At 50.6% G+C, this 15,852-nt stretch overlaps 1 long non-coding RNA gene across 2 annotated transcripts in view; it reads left to right on the top strand.

The window, feature by feature from the left end:
* The window catches only part of LOC122205969, a 166,712-nt gene that overhangs the window by 68,807 nt on the left and 82,053 nt on the right, over nt 1-15,852 (top strand). For both annotated transcript variants that reach the window (XR_006196320.1, XR_006196319.1), the window contains exon 2: nt 15,498-15,566. This is a non-coding gene — a long non-coding RNA (uncharacterized LOC122205969). The remainder of the gene's footprint in view (nt 1-15,497; nt 15,567-15,852) is intronic.

The following is a 15,852-nucleotide window of genomic DNA, read 5'->3' as shown; positions in this document are numbered from 1 at the left end:
ACTTTAAAGCCTGTTTTAAAGGCCTTCAGATCCCATTGCTAATCTGTGGCCAACCTGACTCTAGTGGTTCTTAACCAGGGGCCATTATGCGTCTTCCCCCAGGGGGAGCATTTGCATCTTCCCCCGGGGCACATTGGACAGTGACCTGGAGACATTTTGTATCTTCCCAGCTGGAGGTTGCTGCTGGCATCTGGTGGGTAAGGTCAGGGAGGCTGCTCAACATCCTGTACCCTGCAGGGCACAGGACAGACCCCACCACAAAGAATGATCCAGCCCCAAATGTCTCTAGTGCTGAGGTCGAGAACCCTTCTCTAGGGGCGGGCTTCTTGGCTCTTGTCTTCTTTTTGCCCCCTTGCTCCCTGCTGCCTCTTGCCCTTGACTGCAAGTGCTGTCTGTTTGCAAAGCTAACCAGTAGCTTTTGCTGTACCAAAGAAGGAGTGGAAAACATCATCTTCTCTAATTTATGAGGCTTCTAAGCCATTTGGTGGCATAAGTTACCACCTCCGGTTCTCCCAGCAATCTCTTGACCACGTATCGTTAAAGTTTGCCTGTCATTTGTTGGAAATAGCGTGAAATCGGATGGTGGAAGAATTGGACTCCCCTACGTCCTCCTACACACAAAACACCAGAATGATCTCTCCATCCCCATCCTAAATAGAGGAAGTTTTGGGAAGTGGGGTTTCTTAGGGTGGGACTCTGAAGGATTTTACTTACAACCAACGGCACAAAAAGGTAAGTTGGCTTGTGGCTTATGCCTTCAAGGGGCGTCCTTGTGAGGACAGTAAGACAGCTCCACTAAGTTCCTATAACACAGATCCAGCTAGAAATTCGCAGGAACCATGAGAGAATGGTGGCGGGCGGGGGTGGCGGGGCCCAGAGCAGCTAGGTAGAAGGACGTGAACGTCCACCAAGTCATACGGGAAACCACCTGTGCCAAAGCTTGTACTGATGCCTGTGCAGACGCCGTTCTATCCAGTTCTTTCTGAAACATCTAAGGCGACGGGCATACCCAATCTCTCCCCAGTTACAAACTCGACCCTTCACCTCCGTAAGTTAATGAGACTTTGCTTGTGCGAGTCTCGCTGTAAGGCATGGCTCTGCAGCCTGTGTCTGTGCATTGTGAGCCCAGTACAGTTGGGTTTTGTGGAGTTTCTGCATTAGACTCTGAGCCCTTGGTGGCAAGGTGTGTTTACTCCATGCTCCTCTCTACGCACGCCCTCATGTGCGAATCACCGCTCCCCAGCAGGCCGGTTGGTTACGTGTTTGGGGGTTTCTGAGTCTTTTGGCAGGAGGTTGGACCTCTCCCAGTTTGCCGTCTGTCTCTCCCAACCCCTCCCCACGAGCCTTCCTGCCTATCGACTGGCAGATTCAGCTGCGTCCCGGAAGGTCCTGGGTCTCACTGGAAGCCTGGAATGACCTCTGACTCTCAGTTTAAGTCACTCTTTCTGAAGATCATACTCCAAACAGAAGTCGGTGATGCCCGGTCCTGAGATGGGGGTTGGTTGCCGTGGGATCAGGGAGCCAAGTTAAACAAGCTTGTGATCTATCCGGCTTCTGGTTACTACTCAAGGCTTTAAAATCAGCCGAGCTCAGAAAAGGAGGCATCATATTATGGGGCTTTAGTAATTCCGTTTAATATTTTAAAATATCTGCACATTCTTTCCCGGTCTCCGTTAAATAACCTCTTTTCTGTGAGGATTTCCTGATAAGCCTGAAGAAATCACAACCGTTGTCCACGAGTTAAATAATCTTCCAGCTCACGGCTTGCCTTTCTTCTGAAATCACAGATCTCTTACCCCACTCTCTGCCCCAGCTTGGTTCTCATGTGTCCCCAGACATCCCCGGGAGACAGGAAGGAGGAGGAACGATGGCCCAGATTTTGCCGATGGGGCTGGTAAAACAGCATAAAAGCACGGCCGGGGCCATGCTGCCACCGGGCTCCCATGAGGGCCTCTTGCTCGCTTGTCTGACTTTGAGCCCAGCCAAGCACCTCCCGACGGCCTCATTTGGGCACCGCCTCGGCCAAGCTTTCTCGCTTTTCTCTCCTTGGCAATTAATTGATCACCTACTGCCTGCCTGCTGCGTGGGGGTGTCCGTGCATCATGTGCTTTTTACTGATGCTCAAAAAGGTGTTAAAAACCCAAGATGGTGCAGCGAGAAAGTGCCAGCGTGATTCCCGCGCAGAAATGCCTGCCATCCTCCTTTCCACCGAAACCAAGTGAACCTGCTGGCTAATGACCCTGCGACCGTTTCCTCCTCTCCTGCCGAGGTGCCCCCACCCTGCCAACCCACGGAGGTGGGCGCCTCCTTCTCCCCCAGCTCCTCGCTCTTGTAGGTATCCGTGCATGTGGACATATGTATGACATATGTATTATAATATATAATATGCACACATAATACATATCACAAAATAAAAGCGTCAGTTGTTTTGGACCTCTTCTCTCCTACCAGGTTTTCTGCTCGGGGGAGCCTGGGACCTTCCTTTCTGTGCTTTGTATTTCTTTCAAAAAAATTTTTGTATTGAGTTTATTTATGTATTTTGATGGGGGGGGGGCGAGGGGCAGAGAGAAAGAGGGAGACAGAGAATCCCTAGCAGGCTCCATGCTGCCAACGCAGAGCCCGATGCAGGACTTGAACTCGCAAAACTGTGACATCACGACCTGAGCCGAAACCAAGAGTCAGAGGCTTAACCGACTGAGCTACCCGGGTGTCCCATGTGCTTTGTATTTCTGGTGCCTGTACTAACATCTGGCACACAGTAGGTGCTACGTTGACATTGACATGCGTCTGTGGTGTCTGTGGTGTGCAGTGAGTTTAGATAAGGTCTGTGCCTGTGTGGGTCGTATTTTGTTGTTGTAGGATTGCTGGAAGGCTTTGTGGTGGTTTTTCCTTAAGAAAACCCCTCCTTGGGGCGCCTGGGTGGCTCAGTTGGCTAAGCGTCCGACTTGAGCTCAGGTCACGATCTCGCAGTTCGTGGGTTCAGGCCCCATGTCGGACTCTGTACTGACGGCTCAGAGCTTGGAGCCTGCTTCGGATTCTGTGTCTCCCTCTCTCTCTGCCTCTCCCCTGCTCACCCTCTGTGTCTCTTTGTCTCTCAAAAATGAATCAATGTGAAAGAAAGAAAGAGAAAGAGAGAGGGAGGGAGGGAGGGAGGGAGGGAGGAAGGAAGGAAGGAAGAAAATAAACCCCTCCTTGGGCACCTGGGTGGCTCAGTCGATTTAGCATCTGACTCTTGACTTTGGCTCAGGTCATGCTGTCACGGTTGGTGGGTTTGAGCCCCAGCTCGGGCTCTGTGCTCACAGTGTGGAGCCTGCTTGGGATTCTCTCTCTCCCTCTCTCTCTCTGCCCCTTCTCGACTTGTGCACCCGCACTCTCTCTCTCAAAATAAATAAGTAAACTTTAAAAAAAAAAACAAAAAACCAGAAAAGAAAACCCCTCCTTCCCTTCAGCGTGGTGGCTGCTCTCCGTGTCGGGCGGGCAGGCAGGTCACAGTGTGGTCCTGAGGAAGGGCTGGGTGGTGAGCGTGTACTCCCTCACCAACCTCGTGCCGCACCCTGGCCGGCCATGTGTCGTCGGCCTGCCCCTGGACACCGGCTCCTGGGAGAGCTTCTTTGTGTTTCCACAAAAGACTTTGTGGTGTGGGCAGGCTTGTGGTGTCAAATGGCAAGTTGAGTGCTTTCAGGCCTCAGCACGAGCGGTGGCTGTCACACTTTGTGCCCCGGGACCCTGCGGGGCCTTGGAGGGGCTGTGGTGGCCCCCTGGAAACAGGAAACCTGGGGGGGGGGGGGGCGGATGGCTGGAATGGGCAAGGCCTGGCCTTCTGTGCTCCTGTCAGCCAGGACAGATCCAACTCTGTTTTCAGTTAAATGCCAGGTCCTGATTCGTGGGTGTCAGGGAGGAGTGAAGGCTTTTAAACGTGGAAGATCTGTTAGGCCCCAGATCCTGTTGCAAATGCTTTACCAATATTAATTTAACCTTCCAAACAACTGTATAGGTAGATATTATAGTTACTGCACAAATTGTTGACAGATGAGGAAACTGAGGCACAGAGAAGTCCAAGACTTCTGGTAAATGGTGAAGGTGGGATTCAAACTCACACACTCCAGTCTGGTTCTGGGTTCTCCCGCTTTAAGAAAGAAGTTTGAGAGTTTAAGAGCCTAGTCCCCACTGCCCTCAGACTCCTAAGTTTGCTGAAATAGCAACCCCCCATTGGATATTTGTGCAGGAAGTAGCCCTTCATTGGTGGACAGGGGGTGTGCAGCCCAGAGTAAAGTTTGGGAGGTTCTACGGTGCGTCCCAGGGGAAGCTGGTTGCTGGGTGTTGGGAGAGGGGAGGAAGTTGGAGACAGCCGTGGCAGTGCCCTGGGACACTTCCCTCTTCGCCAGCCCCGACCCCAGCCCCGGGGACGTGGGGGCCTCTTTCTCCCCGAGCCTTGCTGTACAGCTATTAAGTGGGGATTGGCCAACCAATAAATCAAGGCACCTGAAAAATGAACTGGGGAACCACACCGGCTCTTTCCCTCTTCTTGATTAACACAAACAACCTTATGAAATGTCAACCTGTCAGTCGTTTGGAAAGTTTGTGGCATGGAAAGGCGATTACCCAAATGACTTTTTAAAAGTATGAGAATTTGCCTGGCTGAACGGTTTTTAATTAATGCCCCGAGTTAATGTTAATAACTATTCATAGCTCAGGGAGCTGGACTTGGGGTGGGTTTAGGAAACATTTGGTATCTCTGGCAGAGGCAGAGTGTTGACCTGGCTGGCAAGAGCGGGGTGGGGGCTTTCGGCAGCTTTTGTAAAGCTAAAGGGACCTCGGGGTCCCTTTGGGCCTCAGAGGGGAGGAGGCTGTTTGCAGGGAGGGTGTGGGTTCAGGTACCATCATGACTTTTCGTGGCGACCATCAGGGTCGCTGCTGCCCAGGTAGCCTCTAGGGTAAGGTCTCCCCAGATACATACCCCCCATCTCAGGGGATTCTTTGAAAAAAAAAAAAATGTGGCTCGGGGTTACACCATTTCAACTTACCTCCCTGATTTTCTGTGATCTCATATTCCCTTAAAATATCATCGGAAAAGTGTTTTTGAGTTGAGCATTTTATTTTCCATTAACCACGGTGAAACCAACGCACGTGGAGGCCAAGACTTGGCGGGAGGGCGGGGGACCGGGAGCCTCTCGCACCTCTGCCCAGCAGCCCTCAGCAAACACTTAGCCCCAAGGCCGTCCTGATCCCTGCCGAGGGATGCTCTGCCTTGATGCTCCCTTCCCGAGGGGTACTTGGGGGGGTCCTTTCTGACACCATAGGCAGAAGGTGTCCCTGGGGGCAAAGAGGTCGTTTTAAAAGAGAAAACCGGATGGGCTTGTAAACTTTCTTTTTTTTTTTTTCCCTTTTAAGCCCAGTGGGTTAGGCTCCGTCTTTAGGTTCATGTCACAGACTCTGCTCAGGGAAGACCCAGGAGAGAGTTCAGAGTAGCCCTAATGTTAGCAGTTCTGGGTGGAGGTGGGGTGGGAAAGGCTTGAGAAGCCAGCCTCCAAGGGCACTAAGTGAGAGAGCTTTGCCGTTGTGCCGTCACCCCATCTTTGTCTTTAAATTTTTTTTAATGTTTATTTAGCTTTTTTTTTTTTTTTTTTAATTTTTATTCATTTTTTGAGAGACAGAGAGAGACAGAGCATGAGCAGGGGAGGGGCGGAGAGAGGGAGACGCAGAATCCGAAGCAGGCTCCAGGCTCCAAGCTGTCAGCACAGAGCCCAACACGGGGCTCGAACCCACAAACTGCGAGTTCGTGACCTGAACTGAAGTCGGCCGCTTAACCGACTGAGCCACCCAGGTGCCCCAACGTTTATTCAGGTTTGAGAGACAAAAAGAGACAGAGCACGAGCAGGGGAGGGGCCGAGAGAGAGGGAGACACAGAATCCGAAACAGGCTCCAGGCTCCGAGCTGTCAGCACGGAGCCCGACGCGGGGCTGGAACTCACGAACCATGAGATCGTGACCTGAGCCAAAGTCATACGCTCAACTGACTAAGCCCCCTGGGCTCCCCAGGCACCCCCATCTTTGGAGGACTGCAGGCCAGAGTATGGCACATAGCAGCAACAAAGCTCTCTCATTTAGGGTTTATACTGGGCTCCAGGGTTCCCAATGCAGGAGGTATGTTGCCCGCCCTGAAGGAATTTAAGACTCTTTGCAGCGGGCAGGAGTGGGGGGGGAGACAGGATAGGGAACCTCTTCCTTCTTTCACCTCATGTTCAGGGCACCTGTGGGGCGGCCAGTAATACTGTGGCTCAAGTGGGAGCCACCACCGAAGGCTGGAAAGTCCGGCGGCTTCTTGTGGGAGGTGGGACCAGGGCTGGGCCTCAAGGGAAGGTGTTAGGGAGAGGCAGAGGGAGGGAGGCGTTGCAGGTGTGGGGAACGAAGATTAGATAAGAAGCAGAAAAATTCTGCAGACGAGGCTGGGGAGAGAAGAGGAAGGACGGAGCGTAGATGGCCTCTGATTTCAGGCGGGCGCGTGCAGTCTGCGTGGAAGGCAGTAGGGAGCCGCTGATTAACGGTTGAGCAGAGTTTGGTAGACGTAGCTGGTATTTTAGAATGATAAACTAGGAGAGCGATGCAGAAGGTTCTGGATCAGGCAGGTGGAAAGCCCACATGGGGGGTTACTGCAGCGTGGAAGGCAGAGTAGCAAGGTGGCCGTCAGCTTTTCCCTTGGAGCCAGAAGAGCTTTGGTGCAGTGTGGACTCCACTGCCTACCAGCCTCATGACCTGGAGCGAGTTGTAAATCTTTCTGTATGTCAGTTGCCTTACCTTTCACGCAGGGGTACTAACTCATTCATTTAGCCAAAAGAGGGCTGCCTCCTACAATGTATGCTGATCGTACAGTGGAGAACCAAACAGATATCATCTCTGCACGCAGGAATCTCATGGCCTGGAAGTAAGATTGTAGGCAGACACACAAACTAAAATGAAATAAATACATCTGATCATTTCAGATTAGGTTAAGTGCCGTGAAGAACACAGTGGGTTTTACTGCTTGGGTGGCCCGTGTAATAGAGTCATCATGGACGGCCTCTGCAAGAAAGTGGCAGTCTAAGCTGAGACTTTGGAAGTTAAACAGAGTGTTTCAGGCTGAGGACACCGTACGTGCAAGGGCCCCGAGGCACCAAAGAACTTTGCAGAGCTTTTCAGCCCAGACATAGAGCTCGTGTATAGAGGGAGAGAGAACAGGGTGAGACGCGGCACAAGATGAGGGAATTAAGGAACACATGTAAAAGGCTGGGACACAGTAAATGTTCAACAGATGACATTTTTATTATGGGGATGTTCTGGACCTGAGGTTAGAGAGAGCCTAAGCTATGGTCAGGGCCATGGGGACAAAAGAAAAGACGGGTCATGAACACCACCTGCAGAAGAACTGAGCAGAGGTAGGGTGATTCACGTGATTTGGGGGAATATTGCCCATGTGGATAACTGAGGGACTGAAGTGAAATTCATTTCACAGAAAATGGAGAGGTTCCGAGGGGAGCCTGGTTGAGGGGATCAGGAATTCCCTCTGGAGGTGGAGAATTCGAAGTTCTTGGGGAATCGGTGATCAGCCTGCCCTGCGGCTTGCAAGCTGGGGCTTGGGGAAAAGGACAGGGGCAGGGATTTGGGAAGTCTTCAAGAACGGGAGGAAAGGACGGCCGTTCAGCCGGGCTGAGGCCTGAGCCGTGGGGTCCCCCTGTATGCTGGACCCAGGAGGAAGAGGAGGTTAGGGGGACGCTCCTGAACCTGGGCACCCCGAGTGAGGCCCATGAGGGTCCTGGTTCTCAGGCTCAAATCCAGCCTCCCTGTTCCATGCTGTCATGCAGCGGGCCCTTAACTGCTGGTGTGGCCTCCGCGTCTCCATGGAGCTTGGCCTCTGTTTCCAGCCTGGGCTTATGTAACAGGCTCCGGGAAGTGCACGGGGCCGTGGGTCCTGAACCAAAACGGCTAGTGTCATCAGAGCCCTCTGTCTATAATGGCACAGGTATTTGGAAAATGCCACGGAGCAGGTCTGTTAACCCTCTGGCCTGCAGCCTGTCAGCTGAGTTCGGATTCTTGGTCAAGTTTACCGTTCAAGCCAATGTTGACTGTATCCTTCAGTGGAAAGTGCCGCTCTCCTGTCAGTGAAGTCTGCGGGCTGTTCCCCTCGCCGCCTGGGTGTGTCTGACCCCTGGTCTGTGGATCACACGGGAGGTCCCAGGGGGCACCCTTGCCAGATCTGGTCTCAAACCCCAACTTTGGGGCTTGCTTGCAATATCTCTTTCTGATTTCACAAGCAATCCCGCAACTTCTGTTTTGACTGTTGTTTTTTGTTTTGTTTAGAAAGAGAGTGTGAGCGGGGGAGGGGCAGAGGGAGAGGGAGAAAGAATCTTAAGCGAGCTCCGTGCTCCGTGTGGAGCCAGACGTGGGGCTTGATCCCACCACCCGGGGATCATGACCTGAGCGGAAATCGAGAGTCGGATGCTCAACCGACTGAGCCACCCAGGGGTCCCTTGGCTGGTTTTTAAAAACTGCATTTATAGCTTTATTTCTACTTGAAGACGATGAATGCCCTTTTTTTTTTTTTGTATTTTTTTTAAATACCAAGACTTTTTTTTCTTTTCCAAACGATGCCTATTCACTTTCGACATGCAGAAATGAAACAAATTGTCCATAAACTTACCCTCCAGAAATGGCAATGGTTAACCTTTTGCTTTCTCCTTCCAAGTTTGTTTTTCTTTTTTTATTTTTTTTTTATTTTTTTAAATGTTTATTTATTTTGGAGAGAGACACAGAGTGTGAGCAGGGCAGGGGCAGAGAGAGAAGGAGACACAGAATCCGAAGCAGGCTCCAGGCTCTGAGCTGTCAGCACGCAGGGCTCGAACCCACAAACTGCGAGATCGTGACCTGAGCTGAAGTTGGATGCTTAACCAGCTGAGCCACCCAGGCGCCCCTAAGTTTGTTTTTCTAACTATGCAATTCTGTAACCTATTTATTTTTGCACTGATAGCAGTTATATTTATCGGTTACTTTCCATTGACCAGGTAATATGCTACGCAGTTGAACAAATGGTTTAATTTAGTAGCAAGAACCCATTTGTGAAATATAGACCAGCGCAGCCCTGTTTTACATCCTCAGATAGAAATAACAAGAATGATCATGGCTAACCGTTGTGGAAGGCTTACTAGTGACAAAGAATGGTCACTACTGCTGTCTCTGCTTTTCAGGTGAGAAAATGGATGCTCAGGAAGGGGTCCACGGTGATACAGCTAGCTGGTGGTCAAGCTAGGATTTTAATCTTAGACTCTCTGACCCTAGAACCCAGAAGTGTGTGACATACGTTTGATCATTTGCCAAGACTCTGTGTCGTCCGTCTGTGACGGATTTGATGGATACTCGACATCCTCTTGCCCGTCTTTCTGGGCTTAGAATGGTCAGTGCTTCAAAATAAAGCCCGCGTCAGCGTAGTCACTGTTCGGAAAGAGAGACGCTTTTCTTGGCTGCTTCCTTCCTCCTTCCACGACCCCTCAAAGCAGTCGGCATGGAATGGATGTCTGTCTCCTTAAAAGTATACCCTCGTCTCAACCTTTTTGGAGTCGGAATCTGAGATTTGGCTGGAGCTCTTTACAGAGATTGTAATCCAGCTGACAATAAATTTGCACGGTCTGGCGCCCCTTTCCTCCACTCTTAACTGGGTCACCTAGAATCCTTATGGATTTAGTACAAGAAAACCACATGTCTGTTGCTTTAAGTCAGAGGCTGTGGTTTAGAACGGGTTTGTTTTCCCATAAACTCATTGTCCTGGGTGTATACACATACATACATAGCCACACACAAAGACACAGTCACTCACTCACCCATATGTATATTTTTGAGCTGAGGTTGTCCATATACAATAAATTCCCATAAGAGCAAACGTTCTGTGGGCTCCACATGAAAGCCTACGGAAGCACGCGCTTTTTCTCTGAGCCGGGGCAGTCTCCTAGAGAGGCGCACCGAAATCATTTCTGGGGTAGATCATGCTGGCATCGAGTGGTCCTCTGCCTCTGTGCTCATCACCTCCTTATTTCGCAGACAGACTTCCCTCTGCAGTAGCCACTAAGGCGTGAGCACTAAATCCCGCTCTGTTGACCAGTGTTTCATCTTTCATCTGTAGGGCTGACTTAGGAGTCCAGGTGGGGAATTTATTGCCCCAGAGGAGACCCCCAGAAAGGTACACTGGGAAAGAGAGGGAAAACCTCACTGTCCTGCCACCGTGCTTTTTTCAGTTCGGTGAAGGATAATCCTCACGTGGTGTCAGCTTGCCCTGACCTTCCGGTAACAGGTCTTTGGTGATCTAGCTGTGTATGAGCTAAGGAGGTAGGAACCGACTCTTAAGGAGAGGCCTCTCCTCTTGGAAGGCTCCTTGGAAGGGAGGTGGGAAGGAGACGGACAGAGAGAGAGGGAGAGAGAAACAGTGTATTTAGGGGAATGTGTATATATGATTGTTCTCTAAGTACACATTTCACAGTTGAGCCAGAATAATTAGGAGGTAAATTGCCAGCTGGGCATGTCAGTTCTTTTGTTTACTTGTACTGAGTTAGTGCCAACTAATAAAATAAAGCCCTTGATTTGGGTTTGGGATGTCCCAACTTTCCTTTTGTGAAAAATTAACTGACTGCCTGTCTACCTACCTACCTACCTACCTATCGATCGATCTATTGATCGATCGATCTCTGTATCTATCTGTCTGTCTCTTCTAGTTGTGCTTTGTTTGATATTAGCTAGAGTGACTTCGTTTGTGGGAAAGATCACTGGTCAGCTTGCTCGTCTAAAAGCCAAACCTGGATGGGGTGGGGAGGTGAGGGCGGGGGCGTGGGGGTGGGCAGCAGAGGTCGCCTTTCTACCCATCCTCAGCAAGAAAATTAAAGAAGACAAATAAACCCTAATCCTGACCTGGGGGCGAATCCCAATAAAGATCCAGGTTAATTTTTCCTGCCGATACAGCCCTTGAATTCATCGTACGAATTAGACGTTCTGTGGCCCTAATTTGCCAGATCAGATTGTGTAATTATCTTTTATAGGCCTGGGTGTGAGGTGTGCTCAGTGTTTATGCTGCAGGGGGCTGAGTGTGTGTTTGGATTTCAGAGATGCCTCTGTGTCTGCCAGGCTGAGCTGCTTCTACAGAGCGGGGGTGGGAGCTTGTCTGCCTGGTCCAAAGCAGGCCCAGCGCACCTGCATGAAACAGAAGGACTTGGGACAGAGTCAGCGGAGGGTCGTTGGGAGGCACTTGGGAGAAGGCCTCCGGGCTGGGGTGGGGGTCTCCAAGAAAGGGCATTCAACAAAGGATCTGCGTAAAGGGTGGCAAGGTTGGAGTTTGGAAGGAAGTCAGACTCCGAGCTGGATGAGCTGCTCATGACCTTAGGCCCTTTTGCCTTCGTGAGCTCCTTCCCCACCCCTCCCCCCAAAAGTTCAAAACGACATTTTATTACTTAAAAACAATTTTTTAAGTTTATTTATTTTTTATTTATTTATTAACGTTTATTTTTAAGAGAGAGAGAGAGAGAGAGAGCGCGCAAGCATGAGTAGGAGAGGGGCAGAGAGAGAGGGAGATAGAATCCGATGCAGGCTCCAGGCTCTGAGCTTATCAGCACACAAGCCTGAGGCAGGGCTCGAACCTCCGAACCGTGAGGTCATGACCTGAGCCGAAGTTGAATGCTTAACCGACCCAGCCACCCAGGAGCCTCTTATGTATTTTTGAAAGAGAGAGAGAGAGAAGGCGAGCACACGAGCTGTGGAGGGGCAGGAGAGAGAGGGAGACACAGATTCTAAAGCAGACTCCAGCCTCCAGCTGTCAGCGCAGAACCAGATGCGGGGCTCGAACCCACAAATTGCAAGATCATGACCTGAGCCGAAGTCAGACGCTCAACCAACTGAGCCACCCAGACACCCCTAAAAATGACATGTTATGATTGCAGTGATTTTAAGGGTGAATATCATCCAGGCTGGATTCACTGTTATATAGGCATGAAAATTATACTCGTTTTGTTGTTTCTAATTTTATAAGAAATTAGAACATTTTCGTGGATCGGGGTCCTGGGCGCTGCATCCTGTGCTCAGTGAGTATCGACCTTAGGTACCTTCTTAGAAATGGGGCCCGGGGGGTTGGCCAGCTGACAACTCCCTGGCCTGTTTTGTAGAAGTCACTCCCCTCTGATACTGGACCCATTCAGAAGGTCCAAGAATTCTCCTAAACTGCAACCCTTGTTTTGGCCAAAGAGGGACCCGTCGCTTACAAAGTGTTAAAAGCCGGTGTTTGATCTTGCCCTCCCCTAGTCTTCTGCACCGTGTGGCCTTCTGTTGTCTGCGAGACTGACAGCGTGGGTGGAGAGGAGAGACCAGCGTGGGCTGGCGTGGCCTGGACATGTTCCAGACTCCTGTCTTCTTGTGGCCTCACCTGCTGAGCCTTCAGTGGCTCAGTCGCAGGTATCCGGGAGGATCTGCCCCTTCCATCTTGGGCCGAGGTGGTTGGGCCAAGAGCCACTAGGTGGGGTTTGGCTCAGGTATCCCTGGAGATGTCTGGAAGGAACTGGTCAGGGTGGGGGGTACAGATGGAAGGGAGGGACCTTTGGGGGCAGGCTGTGGGTAACCCGATGCAAGCTCAGAGGTTTGGTGCCGGGCGTGGCCGGCTGCCATTGGCCACCTTCGAGGGAACACCATCCACTCCCTGTCCTGCCCTAGTCTGCACCGAGGATGGATAGGCAGCTGGGAGGTGGGTGTGTGGCCACAGAAGGGCTCCGTGTGGCAGGTGCTGAGCCAGTGTGCCGTGGGCAGGGAGAGGCTGTATCCATGGTCCCCCAGGCTTCCCGCCTGCCCTGGATAGGCACACTGACACAGAAAGCAAAGGGGAAAACCCCCAGAGCAGAAACAAACTGTTCCGTTGAACGCAGTGTTTCTTAGAGTGTGTTGCAGGCTAGCGTTTGGATTGCTGAGAACTGGATTAAGCGGGGAGGGGGAGAGGGGCAGCTGTCTCTTGGGATGTGACCCATCTGGCATTCCACAAGTCAGCTGGGCAGGTCTTGGGGCCTGCTGGAGAGGCGGCGGGGAGAGTGGGGCAGGGTGGGGTCAGTTTGCCCGAGGTTTCTGCGGAAGGGGACGTAAGGTGTTTGAGGGCATCCCTGCTGAGCCCTGACTACTGAGCATGTTCTGTGGGACCACCAGCATTGGGCCGGCCCAGGAGCATATTAGAAAGGCTGAATCTCAGGCTGCCACCTCAGACTTGTTGATTTGAATTTTAACGGATTCTCCAGTTGATCCTTACATTTTGATGCATGTTAAACTTTCCTGGGGGAACTTAACACGTTCCTTAACCCGATGCTCAGACCTTACTTTATACTGACCAGAGCTGCTGGGAGTGGGACCCAGGCTGCAGTAGGATTTTCCAGCTGCCAAGGGGAGTGATTTCAGTGAGTAGCGTGGTCTGGGAGCCTAGGCAGGGAGAACCATTCCTCCCCCTCTGTAGGGTTTAAGGCCCCCACTCCCCAAAGTCTGCTACTACATTGGCTAAATCGAAATGTCATGGGGGCAGGGTGAGCTTAGACCTCCTTGTGTTAAATGTCCTATGTCCCCTGGAAGGGTGAGACTGGAAGCATTTCCACTCATCTGCCCTTTGACTCGAATGGGGTTATCGGATGCTTTCCACCTAATGAACTGAACACAGGTTGGGCGTGGGGGTGCCCTTACATAAAGCAGTAACAGGAGTGGGAATCCATTCTGGTGCCCAAGTTGAAGTTGGAGGATACGTTGTGGTTTGCTTTGCTTCTTTTTGATGAACTTTCTAGCATGGGTGAGTCATCTAGTTATGTCTCAAGTGTTGCATGGCTCAGCGGAGCTAAAATTGTTGAGTTCCTTGCCCTGTACTCAAGAGCCCTACGTTGCATTTGAGGTTGCTCTTGGGATAAGTTCTTGGGCATGGTGGAAGAAGCTGGCTCGGCAGATGCGTGTCCCCAGGATTGGGGGAGGGAGTTGTGGGGCTCAGAGGATGCCGATCTGCTGGCGGGCATTGGTGGATGGGGTTGGCCACAGAGTACCAGCATGGACCCTGTCTTCCATAACCCTAGAAACCGCGCGAGTGATCCGGGCCCCAAGATGATGTATGTGTGCATCCAGCGAAAGAACAAAACACCACCCAAACAATCCTTCCCCTTGTGAGTGAAGGTTACAAGTTTTCTGTTTCAAATCTGATGGTATTATTTTTCCCCCTTTTCTTTCTTCTCCCTGTTTTCATTTGCCAACCTGGGGGTCTAGAGTGATTTCTTTGAGCCTAATGATGGGGAAGCTTAGAATAGGGCTATTATCTTAAACACCTTTGAAATACTACTCTTCCTGGTGTCTGAATCAGGTTGAACAGAGGTTGGATTTAAAGATTAAATATCTATTTTAGCAGCAGCAGCAGCAACTATGCTCAGGAATTATGTGGATGGCATGGAATAGCCTTGCTCTCTAGAAACACGTAAAGGAATAAATGAAGGTGAAGCTAATAACAATGGTAGGGGGCAGGCACAGAGCTAGATGGTCCTCCTGATTTATCCCATCTGATGAATTCAGACATACCATAAAGTCAGAACATACACAATTCAGTAGTGTCATAGGAGTCTTTGAGTAAAAGGACCCTCAAAACCAGAACAACTCAGGCCTGTGGCAAGAGATTATTATTATTTTTTTTTTACTAAAGATTCACTGTGAATGCAAGATTTAACTTGAAAAAAAAAATTGCTATCCAATGTAATATTCGTTTCATTTTATTGTAGGTGTTGTTTATTGAGATGATAGCCTGTATTTCTTTGACAGTATTCTTCCATTTGCCATGTCTGTGATGGACATAGGAAATGGATTTTTGCCTTTATTCAGAATGAATGTAATTTTATTTTATATTAAAGAATAATCAGGGGTGCCTGGCTGGCTCAGTCAGCTGAGGGTCAGACTCTGGATTTTGGCTCAGGTCATCATCCCTGGGTTGAGTGAGCCCTGGGTTGGGCTCTGTGCTGAGCGTGGAGCCTGCTTGAGATTCTCTCTGTCTGTCTGTCTGTCTGTCTGTCTCTCTCTCTCTGTGTCCTTGGCCCCCTCCCATTTGCTCTCCCTCTAAAATAAGTGGGGAAAAAAAGAATAAACAACTATTAAACTCCTATGTCCTTGGCAGACTATCTGGCATTCAGAGACCACTCCCTCTACATTTTAAGCTTGAAGATGAGTTTTTTTTTTAAATTTTTTTTTAACGTTTATTTATTTTTGAGACAGAGAGAGACAGAGCATGAACAGGGGAGGATCAGAGAGAGAGGGAGACACAATCTGAAACAGGCTCCAGGCTCTGAGCGGTCAGCACAGAGCCCGACGCGGGGCTCAAGCTCACGGACCGCGAGATCATGACCTGAGCCGAAGTCGGCCGCTTAACCTACTGAGCCACCCAGGCGCCCCGAAGATGAGTTTTATTGTCTTATTTCCTGGTGTAACTCTCCCTTCTTTTTCTAGGTGAAACCAGAGGTTTGAGGCTGGCCTGCGTAGGTGCTCCGAACCAAGAAAGAAGGGCAAGACACAAAGGTGAGCTGCAAGAAGGTAACCCCTTCTTGCTATGGGGGTTTTGTTCCTTCTATAGCCAAGTTCCTCTTCCCAGACATCCCGAATGCACCTGTACCTGCACACCAGCCCACAGGGGTGATTGGCAGGCAGGAGCCTTGCAGTTAGCTGTCGGAGAAGGTCCAGGGACACAGGTTAATAAATACTAACGGTCACTGCAGTTAATTCCAGGCAGGCTGTGTTCTCACAGCTCCTACCTGGGCGAACTCGTTCCCACCTGTCACAACCCTAGCAGGTCAGCGTGTTCTAC

The sequence above is a fragment of the Panthera leo genome, chromosome E1, assembly GCF_018350215.1.
Source record: "Panthera leo isolate Ple1 chromosome E1, P.leo_Ple1_pat1.1, whole genome shotgun sequence".
Classification (NCBI taxonomy): Eukaryota; Metazoa; Chordata; class Mammalia; order Carnivora; family Felidae; genus Panthera; species Panthera leo.
This window is presented reverse-complemented; position numbering and strand designations above follow the sequence as displayed.